Below are 24,597 nucleotides of genomic sequence, written 5' to 3'. Positions count from 1 at the left end.
ACTCTTCGGCGGCTTCGTTCATTTCAACCTTCGGCCTCCGAAGGCCGAAGCTTTGCCAAATAGGACGCATAATTATACCTTTGATGTCTTCTCGTGCTGATAAGTCATTCTTCACATAAAACCATTCTGTCATCCAATCCCCGGGCCATCTCTTCCGAAAGGTTGGTACGGGACAGCTTGCCCTGGACCGAGAAACGAAGCTGTAGCAGCCAAAGTTGTTATGGTACTGTTCTTTGCCCCAAGGCTTTGTTTCATATAATAATTCATGAACATTACAAAAGCTTCTTGCGTCAGGCTCCAGACCTTGACTCCTCGCGGCCCACACGAAGATATTTAGCCTTATAATTGCCTCGGGAGTAAGTTGATGAAGATAGACTTCGAAGATTTTCAACACCTCCACGACGAAGCTGCTCAAGGGGAATCGCAATCCAGCTTTCAAAAAGCTTCGGTACACCACAACTTCATTTTCTTCAGGGTGTGGACAAGTTTTTTCCCCTTCGTCCGCCCTCACAATGGACAGATCCCGGAAATACCTTCCTCTCATATTAACAAGATGATTCTCTTTGATAGTTGATTTACCATAAACTGAATGGCTTGGTCGCCAGGGACGATCTTCGGAGTCTTCGCCACCGCTGTCCATATCATAACTTTCGCTGTCACCAGTATCTTCAGACAGCCCCTCCAGAATTTCCTTGGTAATCTTTTCTGTGTTGGACTTCGACATCGCTATAAGAAACCCTAGGTTCTTCTCTTCATCAAGACTCAGCTTCATCTCAGCAGCAGCCTTCTTAGCAGCTTCAGACATCTTCGGAAGCGCTAAAAAACTGTTTCTAAAAACCGAAGCTTCAAAGCTAAAAACTTAGCAGAGCACAGTGCACAAGAGCTAAAAAATGAGTGAGCAGGAGTGGTTGGCCAGAAAGCGTGCAAAATAAGTTTGCGGTATGGCCGTATTTATACGCTTGATGCGTTGAAAGTTGAAAGACCCCACTTGTCATTGAATGTTGCTATTCTAGCAAAGGGAAGGTGTTTTTTCGGACCTTCGGCATAAAGCCTTCGTTCATATCGCAATCTGAATTTATTATTTTCAAACAAATTAATATTGCGAGGGGCTACTGTTGGGGGCCTTCGGCTTCCGAAGGTCCTCAAAAACATGATTTAACAATGTTTCTGGAGTATAATGTGTGAACAGGTATCTTCGGGCTTGAATCAGAAAGGGAGAAGCTCAAAAGATACGAAGGTTGACACAGTGCCGAAGCTGTGAAGCAGGAAAGCTTCGGCATGTCCGCAGAAAGGGGAACCGACTTAAAGATGAAAAGGCCATTTAGACCTCGATAGAATGCTGTAGAATTATCACCAAATGTAAAGGGCATGTATGTAATTTTGTATGGGTTGTACCCCGTGCCTATAAATAGGTGAACAGTACCCCCATACTGTTCACGCTGACTTGGCATTTGCTTTTGCGTCACACTTGTATTTTCATCTCCTTCCAAGCCGAAGGTACATTTATAATTCGATATTGTTTCTATTCCTTTATGATGAGTTAATAAAGTTAAATGAATAATGTTATATGATTATTCACGCTATCTTTTATGTTTCATATGCTTCGTCTTTTACTAATGTATATTGTAGTGATGAAGGTTAATCCTTCATGACCTTCGTCCGGAGATCGTTATATCCTAAGGGAAATAATGCTTCGAAGGACGAAGGATCTTAATGTTTAACATTTTCTGTGTTGCCTTGTTCTTAACTCATAGCATTTGAGAACAAGTCCCCAACAGGACCTATCAAGGAAGAGGTCTATGTTGAGCAACCTCCTGCTTTGAAGACAGTGAGTACCCTAACCATGTGTATAAACTCTCAAAGGCGCTTTATGGGCTTATGCAAGCCCCAAGAGCATGGTATGAATACTTGCGAGATTTCATTATCACTAATGGCTTCAAAGTCGGAAAGGCTAATCCTACTCGCTTCACTAAAACTATTGCAAAAGACTTGTTTATATGCCAAATTTATGTTGATAATATTATATTTGGGTCTACTAACAAGTCATCTTGTGAAGAGTTTAGTAGGATTATGATACAAAAATTCGAGATGTCTGTGTTGGGGGAGTTGAAGTACTTCCTTGGATTTTAAATCAAGCAACTCCAAGAGGGCACCTTCATCAGCCAAACTAAGTACATTCAAGACATACTTAAGAAGTTTGGAATGAAGAATGGCAAACCCATCAAGACACCCATGGGAACCATTGGGCATCTCGACCTCGACACGAGAGGTAAGTCCGTGGATCAAAATGTATACCGGTCGATGATAGGATCTTTACTCTACTTACGTGCATCTCGACCGGATATTATGCTTTCTGTATGCATGTGTGCAAGGTTCCAGGCAAATCCTAAGGAAGTTCACCTTAGAGCTGTGAAAATAATCATGAGATACTTAGTTACACTCCTAAGTTTGGGCTTTGGTACCCCAAGAGATCTACCTTTGATTTAATTGGTTATTCCGATGCCGACTATGTCGGATGTAAAATTGATAGAAAGAGTACATCAAGGACTTGTCAGTTTCTGGGAAGATCCCTGGTGTCATGGGCTTCAAAGAAACAAAACTCCGTAGCTCTTTCCACTGCCGAAGCCGAGTACATTGCCGCAGGTCATTGTTGTGCGCAATTACTTTGGATGAGGCAAACACTTAGGGACTATGGCTACAAATTGAGCAAAGTCCCTCTCCTATGAGATAATGAGAGTGCAATCCGCATGGCGGATAATCCCATTGAACACGGTTGCACTAAGCACATAGACATCCGGTATCACTTTTTGAGAGATCACCAACAAAAGGGGGTATCGAAATTGCTTATGTAAGCACCCACAACCAATTAGCCGATATCTTCACCAAGCCACTAGATGATAAAACTTTTAGCAAACTTAGGAATGAGCTAAATATACTTGATTCTCGGAACTTTGATTGAAAAATTGTGCACATAGCTCATAAGTATACCTTTGATCATGTCTCTTTCATTTGGTACAAATGCATATTTCTTATTCTTCTTGTGCCAAGGCTAAGACTAATGTGTTTTCGAGTATTTCTCTATGATTAGTCTTAGATTGAAAGGGAAATGGAGTATTCAGCAAAGCCAAGGCTTCCACTCCAACTCTGACGGTATCACTTACTCTTTGCCGTTACTCATGTATCTCTAAATTGGTATGACCCTTCACTCATATTTCCCTTACCAATAGGGAGAAAGTGTTAGGAGAAAGTATGAAGGGCTCTCAATTTCTCTGTTTTTGGCGATTAATGCCAAAGGGGGAGAAAGTATTAAGCCCAAAGCAAAAGGACCGGCACCACCATTTCAAAAATTAAATTTTTTCACAAATGGTTATTTCAATTAGTATTTTGAGTTTATTTCAATTGGTACTTGAGTTAGCCTCAAAATGATTTTTCAATTGGTATGTGAAAGTGAAATTCCAATTAGTATCTCATTTGGTATTTCAAAATTGTTTTTCAAATTGGTATCTATTTCAAAACCCTCTTGAAAGCTAAGGGGAGAATTCATTCAGGGGGAGCTTTTATTTAGTCAAAGGAAAAGCATTTGAAACAGGGGGAGAAATTTCAAATCTTAAAAATGCTTCTTGCAATCGTATTCCTATACCTTTGACTATTTGCAAAAGATTTTGAAAGGATTTATCCAAAAGATTTGCAAAAACAAATAAGTGGTGCAAATGTGGTCCAAAATGTTAAATAAGAGAAAAGCAATCCATTCATATGAACAAGCCTTTCATTGGTTTCATTCTAAGTAACCTATGCACATCTATCTCAATTGTAAACTAGTTACATTTCTATACTTCATATTTGCTTTGGTTTGTGTTGGCATCAATCACCAAAAAGGGGGAGATTGAAAGGGAAATTGGGTTAACCATTCCCAATAATCGATTTTGGTGGTTGACGTATAACACAAACCACATGGACTAACTAGTTTGTCTAGATATCATTTATCTCAGGTGCATAAGGTTCAACACAAACCAAGAAAGAATTTCAGTTAGGGACTCAATCAAAAATTGGAGCAAGACTTAGAGTGTGCTGATTTTTGGCGCACTGGACAGTGTCCGGTGTGCAAGGCTAGGCGCCCTTCGAACAAGCCACTCTCGGGAATTCAGAAGCGCGCTTCACTATAATTCATCAGACTGTCTGGTGAGCCAGCGGAGCAACGGCTCCCTGCGCGCCAACTGTCGTTTCGTCGGATGAACAGTGCCACGGCAGAAGTCAGAGCGCAGAAGTCAGAGGTCATTGGACTGTCCGGTGTGGCACCAGACTGTCCAGTGCAGCAAGACGACAAGACGCTCCAACGGTCAACTGCTCCAAACCCTAACAGACGCACTGACATGGCGTGCACCGAACAGTGAACAGTGACTGTCCGGTGCGCCCATCGCCAGCAACGGCTAGGAAGTGGTTGGCTATAAATACACCCCAACCACCTCATTCAAAGCCATTCAAGCATTATGAGTTTCTCATTCATTGCAAGAGCAAAGTGCAACACTCCAAGACACAATCAAAGCAATCAATCCACTCAAAGTTCCCAAAATTAACGCTAGTGCTTAAGGGCTTGTGAGAGGATCATTTGTGTTCTTTTGTTGCTCTTGTCGCTTGGATTGCCTTTTCCTTTCTCATTCAAATTTCTAAGTGTTTGTAAAGCTAAGCAAGAGACACTAAGAGTGTGGTGGTCCTTGCGGGGTCTTAGTGACCCGTGTGATTAAGGGAAGGCTCACTCGGTTTGAGTGACTGATTGAGAGAGAGGGAAAGGGTTAAAATAGACCCGGCCTTTGTGGCCTCCTCAACGGGGACTAGGTTCTTTGGAACCGAACCTCGGTAAAACAAATCACCGTGTCTACTCGCTTTGATTCTTGCTTGATTTGTTTGCCCTCTCTCCTCTCTCTAACGTTTCCTTGCTAGTATTAATTTGAGTTTGTTCCCATATTATCATCCACATCCTTTGAGCAACTCTTAGCAAAAGAAACATTCTTTCAGACTTGAATTTTATTCTAACGCTAACCCCGGACCTAGTGTGTGTTTAAGTTTATAAATTTCAGGTTTCGCCTATTCACCCCCTCTAGGCGACTTTCAAAGGGTCACCTTAGGTTGAAGGAGTAACTAAGGTCATCTCTAACATGTCCTCTATCTCATCCACTTTCCCGTCATTTATTTCAAATTTCAATATGCAAACAATATCATCTATAGTTCCGTGTATCCTATTTTACACGATCCACCAAAGACAGTCTAAGGATATCTGCAGTGGTCTCTCTATCATATACTCACTATCTTACTTCCTATTTTAAACTTTACTCTCTAAACAATATAGTCAACCATAGAAAACAGTGTTTTGCATATCCATATACACGTTCCGCTGGAGACAGCCTAAGAGCAGCTCCAAGAGATTAAAAAGATTAACCAAATTTACTGATTTAGCTACTCTCTAAAATAGATTTCACTAAAAAAGTTGAACTACTAAATTTAAAGAAGCATTCACATAGTGTGTTGGAGACGTTTTTTTTAATAATAACCAAATTTACTTTTACAAAACGATCTGGTTAGTCTATTGAAGTTGCTAAGGTTGTTAGTGAAGGAGGGTAAGTAGTGGCGGAGGACGGAATAATAATTAGGTATGGCTGAGAAAGGAAAAAGGCAATCCAAGCGAAGGAGGGTAAGTAAAATGAGTTGTGAAGGACAATACAAACGCATAAACGAGACAGTAGTGGATCTAGGATTTAGACCTAGGGTAGTTAAACATAAATAAATTTGACATGTAATACCATGTAGAATTATGTACCATATATATAATTTCCATTAATTCAGTATAGGAGCAGAAAATAACGAAAATATCTCATAATACCTTCCATTCATTAATTTAGTTGTAAGTTGTATAGGTTTGTTTTTTGTCTAAACATTGAGAATTGGTTTGTTTGGATTGGTTTATTTTTGGAGCAAATTCAAGAGTACTCATCGATCTACCAGACTAGACATTGGACCCACTCCTGAAACGAGATGCCCTTTATAGCATGGCTTATATGCGAACGCGCAAATAAAAGAGAGAATTCGTGAATTTATGGTGCGAGGACAACCAACGCCTTTTTTGTGTGTCTTAAACGTAAACAATTATGTGGGCTACTATTTTCTACATTCGCATCTGTTTAGGGCTTGTTCGGTTTCATCTCAATCTATGTGGATTGAAGGGATTTGATGGGTTTAAATCTATAGCAAGTCAAAATCTCTACTAAAATTTTTCAATCTCATCTAATCCATATGGCATATGAATAACCGAACAAACCCTTAGAAGCTTGTTTGGGATAAAGGGTAATAATGAAGGGGATTGAGTGGGCTAGAATTCCTCACTATTCAAAATTGAGTAGCAAGGGATTCTAACCCCTTAGGGCATGTTCGCTTAGACCAATCCAGAGGGGGATTGGAGGGGTTTAAATCCCCGTCTAGTCAAAAATGGCTAGGCAGGGATTTAAACCCCTCCAATCCCCCTCTGGATTGGTCTAAACGAACAAGCCCTTACCTTTGATCCCAAATAAACCCTAGGGGATCTATTTTCTACATTCACACCTGTTTAGGGGATCTACCGGAAACAATCAGGAAAGGCATCGATATGTTGGTAGTGAGGTGCATAATGCTACCACATCACAGTTTTTTATCAGTTTAGTGTTCTGGCTAATCATGGTGTTACATTACAACTGCTGAAGTAGAAGATAGTTGCACCTAAGGCACCTCCGTTTGGTCGTCTGCATTGGATGGTGTGTGTGCGTATAAATTGAGGTGAAAATTCAAAGCTAGCTGCATAGGAAATAAAGTAGATGTTTGGATGGTACTTGAAATTGTAAACCTCCAAATTCCAATTCCAGTTTAGATACATACTTCTGATGAATTGGTGTTTTTCTTAAGTTTGAACATGAGAATATATAGGTCATATATAGATATATTGCTTATACTTTCATGAATATTTCTTTTTATTTAGTTAATATAAAATATGAAACAAACAATAATATAATTGTAAATAATTTAATGTCAGATAAAAAATGGCAATAATTTGGCACATATATTACCGGGACCAATGGCTTAACATGTGCATAGTTTATTTCATGCTCCAATGGCACACAAACTTTAAACAAATATTTGTTTTAACAATACATTAAAAAAAGTTTTACCAATGCTCAGGATACAAACCATAATTTCTAATACAAAATAAAATATTCAGGCTAAAATATATAAGTCTAATTCAGCGCTCCAGGTGCTGAGTGTAAAACAAATTAAGCACAAGAACATTACCGTCCACAAACATTAGATTAGATAGACAAGTTCACTTCTTTTCTGTGTGTTTCCATTCTAACTATGGGTGGCGCTACTACTAGGCTCCTAGCCATAAAACAATAGGAATGAAGGTGAAGATGACCGTCTTCGTTCAACACATCAGAGACAGACTCTAGCATTGGCTCCAAAAGTCTCGCATTGGAGGGTCGAACTCATCCCTCTCGACTCTTGATATTTCTCCACGGATATTTCGAGAAACAAGATCATGGGAGTTGAAGGATTTCCAAAACAAATGAGACCTTCTGCTATTCTCCGGATACACGTCTATAACACCATATTGAACCTGATTTGACTAAACCCAACGTTTAACAATTTACAAAGATTTGTGAACATCAGTCTCGAACTCTTTATGATCCTAGACCTTCGAGGATAGAGACTCACTATTATTTGAATACACAACTATAACATCATATCATACCTAATTTGACTAAACCATATTCTTAACAATCTCACGAAGATTGTGGACATCGGTCTCGAACTCTTTACGCTCATGGACCTTCAAGGAGAGAGAGACTCATGTAGCATTTTTCTCCTCGATCAACTTTGAAGCGTTGTCCTCAACATCCTCTAGCTTGACTCGAAGTATCTTGACCTCTTACTCAAGAGAACACACTTTCCCATGTCTGCCTTTAGTGAAGTGATCTCTTGAGCTTGGTGGGCGACATACTACACCTGTCTTAGCACTTGCGCTTTGAGCATGTGAGCAAGTAAGTTGATAGATTGGGAAATTGAAAGAAGTTAGCCAAAAAAACAAAAACAAAAGCAAGAAGTTATATACAACATTACAAAATAGGAACTTTTAAAATTCAAAGCAACCAATGTTAGCAAGTGTAGAATCTTTCCTTGATCAAAACATAAAACTAAGAGAATGGGGAGGAAAGTCACCTTTACGATTGAACGAGGGGGTCACCATGGAAAGGTAGACTTCAGCGGTCTATGTTGGAGTTGAAGTTACGATGGCACTGACTCTTCCCCTCACTAACCATATAGGAGTAGATCGGATCAAGTGTGTAGTAATGAGAAGAAACTAGCGAACATTGGTGTGTGTGCTATTCTTGTCTCCTTTTATTATATGTGGTGTGAAAGGGAACACAACCCATTGGGAAGAAGGTCTCCGAATGAAGGTCCACATTAACCAAAACTGTTGTACGAGCATATTTTCAAGTAAGGGATCTAAGTCAGGGTTCAAGTACATGGAGGAAAAAGCTTCAGATCAGGGAGTAAAGTTAGGACTATGATCTACTCTACAAAGTTGGTATCCAAAAAGCTGAAGTAGGTGAATAACGGTTCCAAACATGACGTAGATGAACGACTTGACAACGTCAGAGTCGCTGATGTCGAGTAGCTCATTGCACCACCTAGAGAACCGCATATCTGGTCATTGTTAGCAAATTTTTAAGGGGTTCTCGGGACATTTGCATGTACCTTGGAAGTTCCCAAAAAAACTTTTCTAGGTTGGGCCACCCCAGGAAGCATCCTTCCAAGAGATATTTGAGCCAAGCTCAAGCTAGTTTTGCTAGATGAACATCTTGTCATCCCTTGTCCCTCCCATGCGTCAAGCAAGGTGATAATCTTTGAGTCAAATGGATGACTTGGTGTTCCCATTGTACTTGGCAATGTTGGTCGGGGGTTGAAAATGTGGAGGAACTCGGTGTTTTGGATGGTGTGGCCAAACACCCTGGGCCCTAAGAACTTTTTCCCATTCCCATGGTCATCGTTTTTGCCTGGGCATGCGCCCTAGATTGTTTGCTTAGGGTAACACGTGTTGAGGGTAGCACATGTGTCATAGGCCTTCCCTAGTTGCAGGTGCACCGAGGTACGCGTAATATGGGTCTGATGGGTCACATAGTTGCCCCTAGTTCTAGGGGCTGGCATTAGTGGGATCCATGAAAGGGAAATGTGCCTTGACTATTTCTATATTGGTTTTGGTACTTGATGACCATCACAACCTTATGGGCTAATTAGTTTACAAAGTGTTTGATTGCAAAAAAAAATTAGGTTGATTTTAGAAGATCAAATGCAGAGAAACATCCCAAATTTAGAGAAAAAGGGCATATTGAGTATGGAATAGACTTTGGACCATTTCAAATTTTGAATTAGTTATAAAAGGCCTTAGTGAAATTTTGGAACCTATTGGAACATCTGAGAAGTTCAGATTTAGAATTTGGAGTTCCATGGCCTATTTGAATCAAAGTCGAAAGAGAATGGGCAAATGGATTTAGAGAATCATTTAAGCTAATACCTATGGCTTATAATGTTTGGATGGACTCAATATATATGTATCTAAGTCATAGAATTGCCCAATATGCTAACCAAATGAATCCAAGAGGAAAGGTGCCAAGTTTGAAGATGGCAGGTTCAATGTAGGTGCACCAGACCTATCACTAGATCGGGCATGTAGAGAGCATATTTTCAGGGCCTTCAAAGTTTGGTGTAATGCACCGGGTCCAGTGTGCACCAGACTTCTCTTAGTACCGAACACATAGAGAGCTTGTTTTTGGTACATTGTCAGTTGGTGCTCTAGACCCGGTCCGGTGTGCATGGCACTAATAGTGTTTCCAACGGTCGGATCTGAAGATCCAATGATCGTATGATTTGGCACTGACGTAGTAGGTCTAGTGTGCACGAGACAAAGTCTGGTGCACACTAACAAGATGAAACCTTTACCCAATGGTGATTGATGTGGTAGAGCACAATTAGAGGTCTGGTGCACCAGACCTGCTGCAGTGAGAGGTCCGATGCACACAATTTCGATGCATGTTTGGGAGTGAAATTCCAATGGCTCTATGGGCTTGGGTAGCCTATAAATATGATCCCAACCAAGGTTTTGAACACCTAAGAGCTGAGATACAAGTCATATACACAAGAGCAGCATAACCAAGTGATCAGTGTGTCCCAAGTGCCACAAATTATGTAGAGAGCTTAGATATAACCATTCTTTGTGAGAAAAGTGATAGAGCACTTGAGTGAGCTGAAGTTGTGGAGTTGTGTTGTGATCTTTGAGCTTTGAAGTTGAGCTCCCAAAGTGTAAAGCGAGCAAGAGCCTCCAAGTTGTGGAGAGCTAGCCTTGCAGAGAATTAGTCTCACTTCAAAAAAGAGAAAGGAAACTCAAATTCGATCTTGGTGATCACTTGAGTGAGGAAAGAGTTGAGAGAAACACAATCCTTAGTGGACTCCTCAATAGAGACGTGGTTTTCATTTGGAAACCAAACTTTAGTAAACAAATTGATATGTCTTTGTGTCTTTGCTTTTGCATTTCCACATTTCCTCATTACGTTTATATTATCTTGCACTTAAATTACATTTCATATTGTTGCAAAGTTCAATTCTGCACTTCATTTATCGACAGTATATTGCAAGTTTTTGCTTATGCTAATCCTAGACTAACCATCTTGTTCTAATTACTTTTGAGTTGTATATTTTGGATCAAGTTTTTTTGTTTTAAGTTAAAGTATTAGGTTTCACCTATTCACCCCTTCTAGGGTACTTTCACTCCATCCATTTGTTGATTCCCCTTGATGAGAAGATGGCTAGCCTGGAGGTTTCCTAGAAGTGTTGGGTGCCACATGTTCGATCAACCCCTGGAGCTTGAGGTATGTGCCTTTTTCCTAGGGGTTTTCTAGCTTTAGGACGGTAGCATCACTACCACGGTAGCAACATTCTAGCTGGCCTATGAAAAATAATATGATCCATCGCTCCTTTCAATGTCGTTGTCACTAGGGGAAGGGTGGCAATGGGTGCCCATTTCGATGACGTGGCGCTGATAGTGTCGTTTGACTTGTTGTTGAAGGTCGTTGAGGCATGCAACATAAGTGGCATCGGTCTCACCCATAGTTCCCTCATACCACCTTAGGTTCTACTCAATGCAGTTTCACAAGTACTCCACCTCTTGCTTGGGAGAGTGTTTTTCTTCAATGAGGTGTGCCCCTTATCGGAGTTGATGCACCGTCCCCCTTGGTGTCGATAGGAGCTGTGGAGGGATGGATTGTTGGGGGTGTTTTCTAGCTTTGATGCAGAGCCATCACTAGAGGATGTATTTAGGAGGTCATGGAAGGACAAGGGGTTGAGTCTTGTCATGGCGACGAGACTATGCTTGTACGCTTGTTAGGCTTTGGGTGAAACGATATTAACGATTGGTCCCCAATTCATATGGTGATACATGAGCATGGGCCTGGACCCATTTTTTTGCTTACTGGCAAACCTGCTTAGGTCTGGCCCCTCCAAGGTTTTGGAGTCATGTTGCCCATGTCCTTTGTCGTCCTAGCGAGCCTTATGAACAACATCATACTGAACGACATTGACCCATAATTCTGGGGCCACTCTTGTCGTCCTTCCTATGGTCTGACCACTGAAGATGCCCTTGGGATCTCTTGGCTTTGCTTGCACCTGAGGGATAGTGGTGAGGAGCTGTAGGCCACAATCCTTGGTGGCAAAAAAATTAATGGTCATGAAAGTGACCTTGGTTCTGTGAGTGAATGCACAATAGGAGGTGATAGTGAAAGGGAAATTAGCTTAATAATTTCCTATGATCGATTTGGTGTTTGACGACCATCACAAACCATATGGACTAACTAGTCTGCCTAGTGGACATTTTTCTCAGGTGCATAAAGTTCACATAAACATAAAAATAAAAATACCTTGGGGGAATTCTATTCGGTTGGAGCAAAACAGAATTGTTGCAGCCTGTGGCGCACCAGACATTGTCCGGTGCCTAGGCAGGACCCCTCCACAAACTGGTCGCTCTTGGGTTTTCTCAACGCTCATCCACTAAAATTCACCGGACTATTCGGTGTGCCATCAGACTGTCCGGTGAGACAATGGAGCAACGGTCAACGGTCGACTGCGCTGACTGCGGCACAGAAGTCAGAAGTCAGTCTGCAACGTCAGGATACACTAGACTGTCTGGTGTAGCAAGAGGACAAACGACTTCAACAGTCAACCGCTCTAAAACCAAACGGTCGGCTGATGTGGCACTCACCGGACAGTGAATAATGGAGTGTCTGGTGCACCACCGGACTGTCCGGTGTGCCCATCGACAGCAACTGCTAGAATAGTGGTTAGGGCTATAAATACCCCCAACCACCACCATTCAAGCCATCCAATCCAAGCATTCCAACTTCCTCATTCAATACTAGAGCAAAAGAATACACTCCAAAGACACAATCAAAGCATAAAATCCTCTCCAAGCTACAAAATCAAGTCAAGTGATCAAAAGTGCTTAGTGACTTGAGAGAGGGTGATTTGTGTTGCTTTTATTGCTCTTGTTGCTTGGTTGCTTTCTTCTTCTCACTCTAATCTTTCCAAGTGTTTTGTAAAGCTAGCAAGAGACACCTAATTGTGTGGTGATCCTTGCGGGGTCTTAGTGACCCGTGTGATTAAGAAGAAGCACTCGACCAGTTTAAGTGACCGATTGAGATAGGGAAAGGGTTGGAATATACCCGGCCTTTGTGGCCTCCTCAATGGAGAGTAGGTTTGTTGGAACCGAACCTCGGGAAACAAATCACCATGTTCATTTGTGTTGACCTTCATCACTCGATTTGTTTTTTCCCTCTCCTCTCTCTCTAAAGTTCTCTTGCTCATATTGTTTTGAGTTGGCTCCCAAAGTTATCTACATTGATTGAGCAACTCATAACAAGAGGAACAATCTTCCACACTCATAATTCATCATTATTTATTTCTAACCCTAACCCCGGGTGAAGTGTGTGTTCAAAGTTTATAATTTTAGGTTTCACCTATTCACCCCCCTCTAGGCGACTTTCAATTGGTATTAGAGCCTGGTGCTTCATTAGAGTTTAACAACTCGAAGTGATGTCAGGAGAACACGCCAAAAGAGAGATGGTGACCGGGGAAAAGCCCAGATCTTCGGGAAAGAAGAACGAAGAAAGGACTCTGTCGAAGGAGGTCGACGACAAGCACAAGGAGTACAAGGAGGAATCCGCCGGCTCCATCAAGTCACATAGGAAGGGTGACAAGAAGAAAAAGAAAATGAAGAAGGTGGTCTACTATGAGACCGACTCTTCCTCACCTTCCACATCTGGCACCGAGTCCACATCTTCAAAGCGCCAAGAGCGTAAGAAGTATAGTAAGACACCTCTTCGCTATCCTCGCATTCCTAAATGTGCTCCTCTACTTTCTGTACCCCTAGGCAAACCACCATATTTTGATGATGAGGATTATTGTATGTGGAGTGACAAAATGAGGCACCATCTAACCTCACTCCACGAAAGTATATGGGATATTGTTGAGTTTGGAGCGCAGACACCACAGGTGGGCGATGAAGACTACGACTCCGATGAGGCCGCCCAAATAAGGCACTTCAATTCCCAAGCTACCTATATACTCCTCGCTTCCTTGTGTCGAGAGGAGTATAACAAGGTGCAAGGGTTGAAGAGTGCCAAAGAAATTTGGGACGTCCTCAAAACGGCGCATGAAGGGGGCGAGGTGACCAAAACCACCAAGTGTGAAACGATCGAGGGAGAACTCAGTCGATTCATCCTCAACAAGGGAGAGGAGCCACAAGCAATGTACAACCGGCTCAAGACGATGGTCAACCAAGTCCGCAACCTCGGGAGCACCAAGTGGGATGACCATGAAATGGTCAAGGTTATTCTAAGATCTCTTGCCTTTCGTAATCCCACTCAAGTTCAATTAATTTGTGGAGATCCTAGATATAAACAGATGTCTCCCAAGGAGGTCATTGGCAAGTTTGTGAGCTTTGAACTTATGATCAAAGACTCCAAACATATTATCAACTTGGAGCAAGGCGCCACTTCCACGCCCGAGGCACAACTCGTTGCTTTCAACGCAACGGAAAAGAAGAAGGAAGAGTCTACACCAAGTAGACTCCCAATTGACGCCTCCAAGCTCGACAACGAGGAGATGGCTCTTATCATCAAGAGCTTTCAGGAAATCATCAAACAAGTGAAGGGGAAGGACTACAAACCCCGCTCCAAGAGAGTTTGCTACAGGTGTGGTAAGTTCAGTCACTTTATAGCCAAATGTCCATATACAAGTGACAGTGACAGGGACGGCGACAAGAAAGGGAAGAAGAAAATGGAAAAGAAAAGATACTACAACAAGAAGAAGGGTGGCGAGGCACAGGCACACATGGGGCGAGAATGGGACACTGACGAGAGCTCCACCGACTCCTCCTCCGATGAGGACACCACCAACGTCGCCGTCAACAAAGGCCTTCTCTTCCCCAACATCGGCCACAAATGCCTCATGGCTAAGGACAACAAAAAGAAGGTACATTCTAGATATACCATAATGATGATGATTTAACTTCTCTTTTTGCAAACCTTACCAAAGAGCAAAAGAGGAAAATTAATGAATTAATAGAAACCATTAACGAGAAGGATGATATCTTGGAGTGCCAAGAGGACTTGCTCGTTTAGGAAACTAAAAAGTTTGTTAAGCTCAAAGATGCTTATGCTTTTGAAGTAGAAAAATGTGAAAACTTGTCTAAAGAGCTTATTATTTGCAATGATTCAATTTCTTGTCTTAGAACTGAAAATGTTAGTTTAATTGCTAAGATCGAAGAATTGAATGCTTGCAAACCCTCTACATCTACTGTTGATCATGTCACTATTTGCACTAGATGTAGAGATGTTAATATTGATACTATGAATGATCACCTTGCTATGATTAAAGAACAAAATGATCACATAGCTATATTAAATGCTAAAATTGTCGAGCATGAACTAGTGAATGAAAAAAAATTAAATTTACTCGCAATATGTTTTATAATGGGAGACGCCTTGGCATTAAGGATGGCATTGGCTTCCAACAAGGGAGCCAAATCAACATCAAACTTAATGCCCCTAAGAACAGACTTTCTAAATTTGTTAAGGGCAAGGCTCCCATGGTTCAGGATAGAGAAGGTTACATTTTATACCCTGAGAGCTATCCTAAGCACAAAATTAGTAGAATTCATGCTAGAAAATCTCATTCTGATTCTCATCATGCTTATATGTATAGTAATGAGGCTTCTAGATCTAGGCATACAACTCATATCAAAATGCCTAAGAAAAAGATTGTTAATGAATCAAATGACCATAGCATTTCATTTAAGACTTTTGATGCATCTTTTGTGCTCACTAACAAATCAGGCAAGGTAGTTGCCAAATATGTTGGGGGCAAACACAAGAGTACCAAGACTTGTGCTTGGGTACCCAAGGTGCTTGTTTCTAATGTGAAAGGACCCAAGACTGTTTGGGTACCTAAGAACAAGGCCTAAATTTGTTTTGTAGGTTTATGCATCCGACGGGACAAGTTGGATAATTGATAGCGGGTGCACAAACCACATGACAGGGGAGAAAAGGATGGTCTCCTCATATGAGAAAAACGATGATCCCTAAAAAGCAATCACATTCGGAGATGGAAATCAAGGTTTGGTCAAAGGTTTGGGTAAAATTGCTATCTCCTGACCATTCCATTTCTAATGTTTTTCTTGTTGATTCTTTAGATTACAACTTGCTTTCTATTTCTCAATTATGTAAAATGGGCTACAACTGTTTATTTACTGATGTTGGTGTTACCTTCTTTAGAAGAAGTGATGATTCAATAGCCTTTAAGGGAGTGTTAGATGGTCAGCTATATTTAGTTGATTTCAATGATAACAACGTTGAACTAGACACTTGCTTAATTGCTAAGACTAACATGGGCTGGCTCTGGCATCGCCGACTTGCTCATGTTGGGATGAAGAATCTTCACAAACTTCTAAAGGGGGAGCACATTTTAGGACTAACAAATGTTCATTCTGAAAAAAACAGGATTTATAGCGCATGTCAAGCAAGAAAGCAGGTTGGAGTTCATCATCCACACATAAACATCATGACGACCGAAAGGCCGCTTGAGCTGCTCCACATGGATCTATTCGGCCCGATTGCTTACTTAAGCATCAGTGGGAGTAAGTATTGTCTTATGATTGTGGATGATCAATCTCTCTTCACTTGGGTGTTCTTTTTTGCAGGAAAAATCTTAAACCCAAGATACCTTAAAGAGATTCTTGAGACGGGCTCAAAATGAGTTAGGATTGAGAATCAAGAAGATTAGAAGCGATAATGGAACAGAGTTCAAGAATTCTTTTCACAAACTTCTTGAGGAGGAGGGCATCAAACATGAATTCTCTTCTCCCTACACACCTCAACAAAATGGTGTAGTGGAGAGAAAGAATAGAACTCTCTTAGATATGGCAAGGACCATGCTTGATGAGTACAAGACACCGGATCGGTTTTGGGCAGAGGTGATTAACACTGCTTGCTACTCCATAAACTGACTCTACCTTCACTGAATCCTCAATAAAACATCGTATGAACTCCTCACAGGTAAAAAGCCCAATGTTTCTTATTTTAGAGTTTTTGGGAGCAAATTCTTTATTCTTATTAAGAGAGGTAGAAATTCTAAATTTGCTCCTAAAGCAGTAGAAGGCTTTTTACTTGGTTATGACTCAAACACAAGGGCATATAGAGTCTTCAACAAGTCCACTGGATTAGTTCAAGTTTCTTGTGACATTGTGTTTGATGAAACTAACAGCTCTCAAGTAGAGCAAGTTGATCTTGATGAACTAGATGATGAAGAGGCTTCATGCGTCATGCTAAGGAACATGACCATTGGGGATGTGTGCCCAAAAGAATCTGAAGAGCCTTCACAAGTACAAGATCAACTGTCATCTTCCATACAAGCATCTCCGCCCACTCAAGATGAGGAAATGGCTCAAGAAGAGGATGAAGATCAAGACGATGAGCCACCTCAAGGGAAGGACATTGATCAAGGGGGAGATGAAGATGATCAAGACAAGGAAGATGGCCAAGAAATTCAAGATCAAAGACCATCGCACCCAAGAGTCCACCAAGCAATTCAAAGAGATCACCCCATCATTTCCATTCTTTGTGACATTCACAAGGCGGTAACCACTGGATCTCGGGTTGCTCATTTTTGTGAACATTACTCTTTTGTGTCTTCTATTGAGCCACATAGGATAGAGGATGCACTAAGAGATCCGGACTGGGTGGTGGCAATGCAAGAGGAGCTCAACAACTTCACGAGGAATGATGTATGGCATTTAGTTCCATGTCCTAACCAAAATGTTGTAGGTACCAAATGGGTATTCCGCAACAAACAAGATGAGCATGGTGTGGTGACTAGGAACAAAGCCCGACTTGTTGCCAAGGGATATTCACAAGTCGAAGGTTTGGATTTTGATGAAACCTATGCACCCATAGCTAGGCTTGAGCTAGTCAATTTGTATATTACTTGCCTATGCTACTTACCATGGCTTTAAGTTGTATCAAATGGACGTGAAGAGTGCTTTCCTCACTGGCCCTATCAAGGAAGAGGTATATGTTGAGCAACCTCCCGGCTTCGATGATAGTGAGTATTCTTCACATGTGTATAAGCTCTCAAAGGCGCTTTATGGGCTCAAACAAGCCCCAAGAGCATGGTATGAATGCCTAAGAGACTTTCTTCACTAATGGCTTTAAAGTCGGAAAAGCTGATCCTACTCTCTTTACTAAAACAATTGATAAAGACTTGTTTATATACCAAATTTATGTTGATGATATTATTTTTGGGTCTACTAACAAGTCATCTTGTGAAGAGTTTAGTAGGATTATGATACATAAATTTGAGATGTCTATGATGGGGGAGTTAAAAGTATTTTCTTGGATTCCAAATCAAGAACCTCCAAGAGGGCACCTTCATCTGCCAAACTAAGTACATTCAAGATATTCTCAAGAAGTTGGAATGAAGAATGCCAAACCCATCAAGACTCCCATGGGAACAAATGGACATCTCGACCTCGACACAGGAGGTAAATCTGTAGATCAAAAGGTATACCAGTCGATGATAGGTTCTTTACTCTATTTATGTGCTTCACGACCAGATATTATGCTTTCTGTATGCATGTGTGCAAGGTTCCTGGCAAATCCTAAGGAAATTCACCTTAAGGCCATGAAAAGAATCATGAGATATTTAGTTTACACTCCTAAGTTTGGGCTATGGTACCCCAAGGGTTCTACCTTTGATCTAATTGGATATTTCGATGCTGATTATGCCAGATGTAAAATTGATAGGAAGAGCACATCCGGGACTTGTTAGTTTCTAGGAAGATCCCTGGTGCCTTGGGCTTCAAAGAAACAAAGCTCAGTAGCTCTATCCACCGCCGAAGATGAGTATATTGCTGCAGGACATTGTTGTGCACAATTACTCTAGATGAGGCAAACCCTTAGGACTATAGCTACAAGTAGAGCAAAGTCCCTCTCCTATGTGATAATAAGAGTGCAATCCGCATGGCGGATAATCCCGTTGAACACATCCGCACTAAGCACATAGACATCCGGTATCACTTTTTGAGAGATCACCAACAAAAGAGGATATCGAAATTGCTTATGTTAGCACCCACAACTAATTAGCTGATATCTTCACCAAGCCCCTGGATGAAAAGACTTTTAGCAAGCTTAGGAGTGAACTCAATATCCTCGATTCTCGGGACTTTGATTGAAATCTTGCACACATTGCTCATTTATATACCTTTGATCATGTCTCTTTCATTTGGTACAAATGCATATTTCTTATTCTTCTTGTGCCAAAGCTAAGACTCTTCCAAGTGTATTACTATCCTTAGTCTTAGATTGAAAGGAAAATAGAGTATTCGGCAAAGGCAAGGTGAAAGGGAATTAGGCTTACACCTATTTCCTAATTGATTTTGGTGGTTGAATTGACCAACACAAATAATTGGACTAACTAGTTTGCTCTAGTCTATAAGTTCTACAGGTGCCAAAGATTCACAATAAGCCAATAAAAAGACCAAGAAAAGGGTTCAAACAAAGAGAGCAAGGGACATCCGAAGTGCTCCCTGGTCTGGCGCACCGGACTGTCCGGTGTGCCACCGGACAGTGTCCGGTGCACCAGGGGACTACAAGCTGAACTCCTCACCTTCAGGAATTCTCAGAGGCGCTTCACTATAATTCACCGTACTGTCCGGTGCACCACCGGACAGTGTCTGGTGCCCCAAGGGAGAGCGACTCTGAACTCGCCAGCTTCGGGAATCCGCTCCGCTAAAATTCACCGGACTGTCCGGTGAGCCAGCGGAGCAACGGCTACTTCGCGCGCAACGGTCGACTGCAACGCATTAAATGCGCGCCTGCGCGCGCAGAGGACAGAGCACACGCGGGTGGCACACCGGACAGTCTACAGGACTTGTCCGGCTGTGACACCCCAGTGTCACCTAGGGTTTCTCTTTAAATGCCAAACCAAGAACCATTATTTTATGTGAATCAAAGTAAGCATGAGCATCAAATTAACTTAAGTAATAAAGAATCCACCAAGTACATACTTAAAAGTATCATGAGCAAAACAATTGAGTCTCTTAAAAAGGTAAGAATGTACAACCCTAATAAAAACCCTAAGTGAGTCCCATGAGCAAAATTCAAGAAAATAAGAAAAAAGGGGATGAAAAGTTTAAAATTATGACTTGAGCTAATTATAAAAATTGAAGTATATTTAATGAGCAACAAGAAAGGTTGAGAAAGCTTAGCCAAAATAACTCAAATAAAACCCCAAATCAAGCTTCTCATGTGGGGACTTAATGGGAAATTCTGAATTTCAGAATTCTGAAATTCAGACCTTGAGCCAAAGATCAGGGATGTTCACCTTGATCCCTAACTCGAATCCTAATGGCCCCATTAACAAAATTGTGTCTAACTAACCCCTCTGTCGTGTGCCATGAATTTCTGGCCCTTAATCAAGGAACCCGCACGGTACTGCAGTATGCGCAAGCCTTCAACGACTTATGCCAGTATGCAGGGTATGATGCTGATTCTGATGAAAAGAAGAGGGATCGCTTCCGCAGGGGTCTCAATACCAAGCTGCGGGAACGACTCAACACTGTCCGGGCTGATAGCTTCAATGAGTTGGTCAATATGGCCATCTCCCAGGAGGATTGTATTGTTGCTCACCGGGCAGAGAAGAAGAGAAAGGCACCAATGTCAGCACCATCCGCTCAGGCTCAGAGGTTCCGGATTGTTTCTCACAATCAGAGTAGGGGTTTTCAGCAGCAGGCAGGCAGATGGGTGATCAGGCCACCTCAGCAGCAGCAGCAGCCGGCACCCAACCGCTACCCAGCTCCCGCCCCAAGGAACAATCAGCCTCCGCAGCAGCAGCAGTTCCGCCAGGGCAATGGGAACAAGTGTTTCACTTGTGGCAATGTGGGCCACTATGCCAAGAATTGTCCCAGGAACCAGCAGAGGCAGATGCCAGCACCAAATCAAGACAAGGGAAGAAAGTAGAAGGTGCAAGTCAGGCAAGGGAAGCTCAACTTCACTACTCTGGAGGAAGTACCTGAAGGAGCTCCTATCATGACCGGTATCTTTTCAGTTTATAATCAACCTGCTTTAATTCTGTTTGATTCTGGTGCATCTCATAGTTTCATTAGCCAAAAGTTCAGTGCTAGATGCAAACTGTCATTCTCTCACTCAAAAGGGTCATTCATGATAGTCACACCTGGGGGTAAAATTTCGACTAATCAATTAAACCAAAGTGTGCCTATTCAACTGGGAAGCCACATTGTCAAAACCACTCTTCTTGTGTTGGGATTGGAAAATGTGGACATTATTCTAGGAGCAAATTGGATGACCTTGCACCAAGTTGTGCTTGATGTAGCCAGCCGTACCGTGGAAGTTAATTCTCCGTTCTGCGGGACTTTCACTTTAATTCTGCCTAGTCGGGATTCTACTCAGTCGTGTGCTTTCTCTATGACAGAGCTACCTCTGAAAAAGATCCCAGTGGTCTGTGAGTATGCAGATGTCTTTCCTGATGAATTGCCAGGAATGCCACCGGACCGGGATATTGAATTCGCCATCGAGTTGCAACCGGGAACGGTCCCAATTTCCAAGAGGCCCTACCGAATGCCACCCGCTGAGTTGGCAGAATTGAAGAAGCAATTGCAAGAGTTGTTGGATAAGGGATTTATTCACCCAAGCACTTCACCTTGGGGATGTCCAGCACTGTTTGTAAAGAAGAAGGATGAAAGCTTGAGGCTGTGTATAGATTACCGCCCTCTTAATGCGGTAACTATCAAGAACAAGTATCCTTTGCCTCGTATTGATGTTCTTTTTGACCAGTTGGTCGGGGCCAAGGTGTTTTCCAAGATAGACCTTCGCTCTGGCTACCATCAGATCAAAATACGAGCAAGTGATATTCCGAAGACGGCATTCTCGACCAGATATGGGCTATATGAATTCTTGGTGATGTCATTCGGGCTGACAAATGCACCAGCATATTTCATGTATCTGATGAATTCTGTTTTTATGCTGGAATTGGACAAGTTCGTGGTGGTTTTCATCGATGATATTCTGGTGTACTCAAAGAACGAAGAAGAACATGTCGGGCATTTGCATGTAGTGCTTCAACGTCTGCGAGAGCACCACCTTTATGCCAAGTTATCCAAGTGTGATTTTTGGCTAAAGGAAATCAAATTTTTGGGTCACACTATCTCTCAGGCTGGAATAGCTGTTGATCCTGATAAAGTGCAAGAGGTGATGAACTGGAGGCCACCAACAACTGTTCGCCAGATTCGGAGTTTTCTGGGATTAGCTGGTTATTACCGAAGATTTATTCCGGACTTCTCTCGAATTGTGAAGCCTATCACTGAGTTGCTGAAGAAAGAAGTCAAATTTGTTTGGAGTCAGAAGTGTGAAGATGCCTTCCATGCATTAAGGCAGCATCTGACCACAGCACCAGTATTGGCGCAACCCGACAGCAGCAAGCTTTTTGATGTGTATTGCGATGCCTCTGGCACCGGGCTAGGTTGTGTCTTGATGCAAGACAACCGAGTCATTGCTTATGCCTCAAGAGCACTCAGGTCTCATGAGCAAAACTATCCCACTCATGACCTCGAGTTGGCAGCAGTGGTTCATGCATTGAAGATGTGGAGGCATTATCTAATGGGAACCCACTGCAACATCTTCACTGATCATAAGAGCCTTAATTACATTTTTACTCAGGCTGATCTCAACATGAGGCAGAGAAGATGGCTAGAGCTGATCAAGGATTATGACCTGGAGGTACATTATCACCTAGGAAAAGCTAATGTGGTAGCAGATGCCTTGAGTCGGAAGATGCAATGCAACTGTATTCTGATGGATTCTCGCGTTAACACCTTGTGTGATGAGTTGAGCAAGATGCAAATCGAAGTGATTCCTTCTGGTTCTTTGTCTCACATTTCTGTTGAGCCAGCTTTGCAAGACCAGATTATCATGGCCCAGCTCAGTGACAAGGGAGTACAAATTATCAAGAAGAATCTCCATCAGAAGGTTGAGAAGTATAATTGTTTCCGCCAGAATGAAAAAGGTGTGCTATGGTTCAAGAACAGATTGGTGATTCCTAAAGATCAGGACCTCAAGAGGAAAATTTTGGATGAGGCTCATCTCTCCAAATTCTCTATGCATCCGGGAAGCACCAAGATGTACCATGATCTGAAGCCTTTGTACTGGTGGACCAGAATGAAGAGGGAGATAGCCCAGTATGTATCAGAATGTGACACCTGTCAGAGGATAAAGGCAAGCCACTTGAAGTCAGCTGGAGCTTTGCAACCACTGTCCATACCTTCGTGGAAGTGGGACGACATCAGCATGGATTTCATTGTGGGTCTGCCCAACACCTCTCGTCATCATGATTCCATTTGGGTTATTGTGGACCGATTGACGAAAGTGGCACATTTTCATCCTGTGCACACCACTGATAAGGCTCAGAAATATGCAGAATTGTATATTGACTGGATCGTGTGTTTGCACGGATTACCTCGGACCATTGTTTCTGACCGAGGAGCCCAATTTGTTGCCAGATTTTGGGAACAATTGCAGGAGTCTTTGGGAACCAAGCTAATCAGGAGTTCAGCTTACCACCCACAGACTGATGGTCAGATGGAAAGGGTAAACCAAATTCTGGAGGATATGCTGAGAGCTTGTGCAATCGATAGTGGCAAGAACTGGGATAAGCACCTCTCCTTGGCAGAGTTTGCTTATAACAATAGTTATCAATCCAGCCTAAAGATGGCACCTTTTGAAGCTCTCTATGGAAGAAGGTGCAGGACACCACTCAATTGGTCTCAACCTGGTGAGAGAAAAGTTTTTGGACCTGACTTAGTGACTGAAGCCGAAAGGAAGGTCAAGCTAATCAGGAAGAATCTAGAAGCTGCTCAGGCCAGGCAGAAGAGCTATCATGATAAAAGAAGGAAACCTCTCCAGTTCGAGGTGGGAAGTTTTGTATACCTCAAGGTATCACCCACCAAGGGAGTGCAGAGGTTTGGGATCAAAGGCAAGCTAGCCCCTCGTTACATTGGACCTTATGAGATCATAGAAGCATGTGGACCCGTGTCATACAAGCTGAAGTTACCTTCAAAGATGTCTGCCATTCACAGTGTTTTCCATGTATCTCAGTTGAAGAAGTGTGTTCGATTGCCGACCGAGATCATAGCAAAGCCAGAATTGGAGATAGAGCCAGATCTATCGTACCAAGAGTACCCCTCCAAGGTTCTGGATTGCAAAGAAAGATCAACTCAGGCTAAATCAATCAAGATGTATAAGGTCCAGTGGAGTAATCACTCAGAGGAGGAAGCTACTTGGGAAACCGAGGAATTCTTGAGATCCAACTTCCCCGATTGCCTACCTAAGGAAGCTGGTACGTAATCACCCCCAACCCCCTCCTCCTGCCCTTCGAATCAAATTTTCAAAAATATGATCTTAATTCAGAATGAAGTAACTATGAAGTAAAACTTAAAAGGACTTCCTTCTGAAGTTGCAAAGAGAATGACATTCGAAGAGCAGTTTTACCCTAATAATAACAATAATCACACATTTCCTATAAGTCTCACCCTTCGCTTCACCCTGGGAGGACTCTGGCCCGAATCTCGGGACGATATTCCTTTAAGGGGGGAAGGTTGTGACACCCCAGTGTCACCTAGGGTTTCTCTTTAAATGCCAAACCAAGAACCATTATTTTATGTGAATCAAAGTAAGCATGAGCATCAAATTAACTTAAGTAATAAAGAATCCACCAAGTACATACTTAAAAGTATCATGAGCAAAACAATTGAGTCTCTTAAAAAGGTAAGAATGTACAACCCTAATAAAAACCCTAAGTGAGTCCCATGAGCAAAATTCAAGAAAATAAGAAAAAGGGGATGAAAAGTTTAAAATTATGACTTGAGCTAATTATAAAAATTGAAGTATATTTAATGAGCAA

The sequence above is a fragment of the Zea mays genome, chromosome 2, assembly GCF_902167145.1.
Source record: "Zea mays cultivar B73 chromosome 2, Zm-B73-REFERENCE-NAM-5.0, whole genome shotgun sequence".
In the NCBI taxonomy this organism is placed as follows: domain Eukaryota; kingdom Viridiplantae; phylum Streptophyta; class Magnoliopsida; order Poales; family Poaceae; genus Zea; species Zea mays.
The sequence above is the reverse complement of the archived record's forward strand: the minus strand, read 5'-3'. Positions refer to the sequence as shown.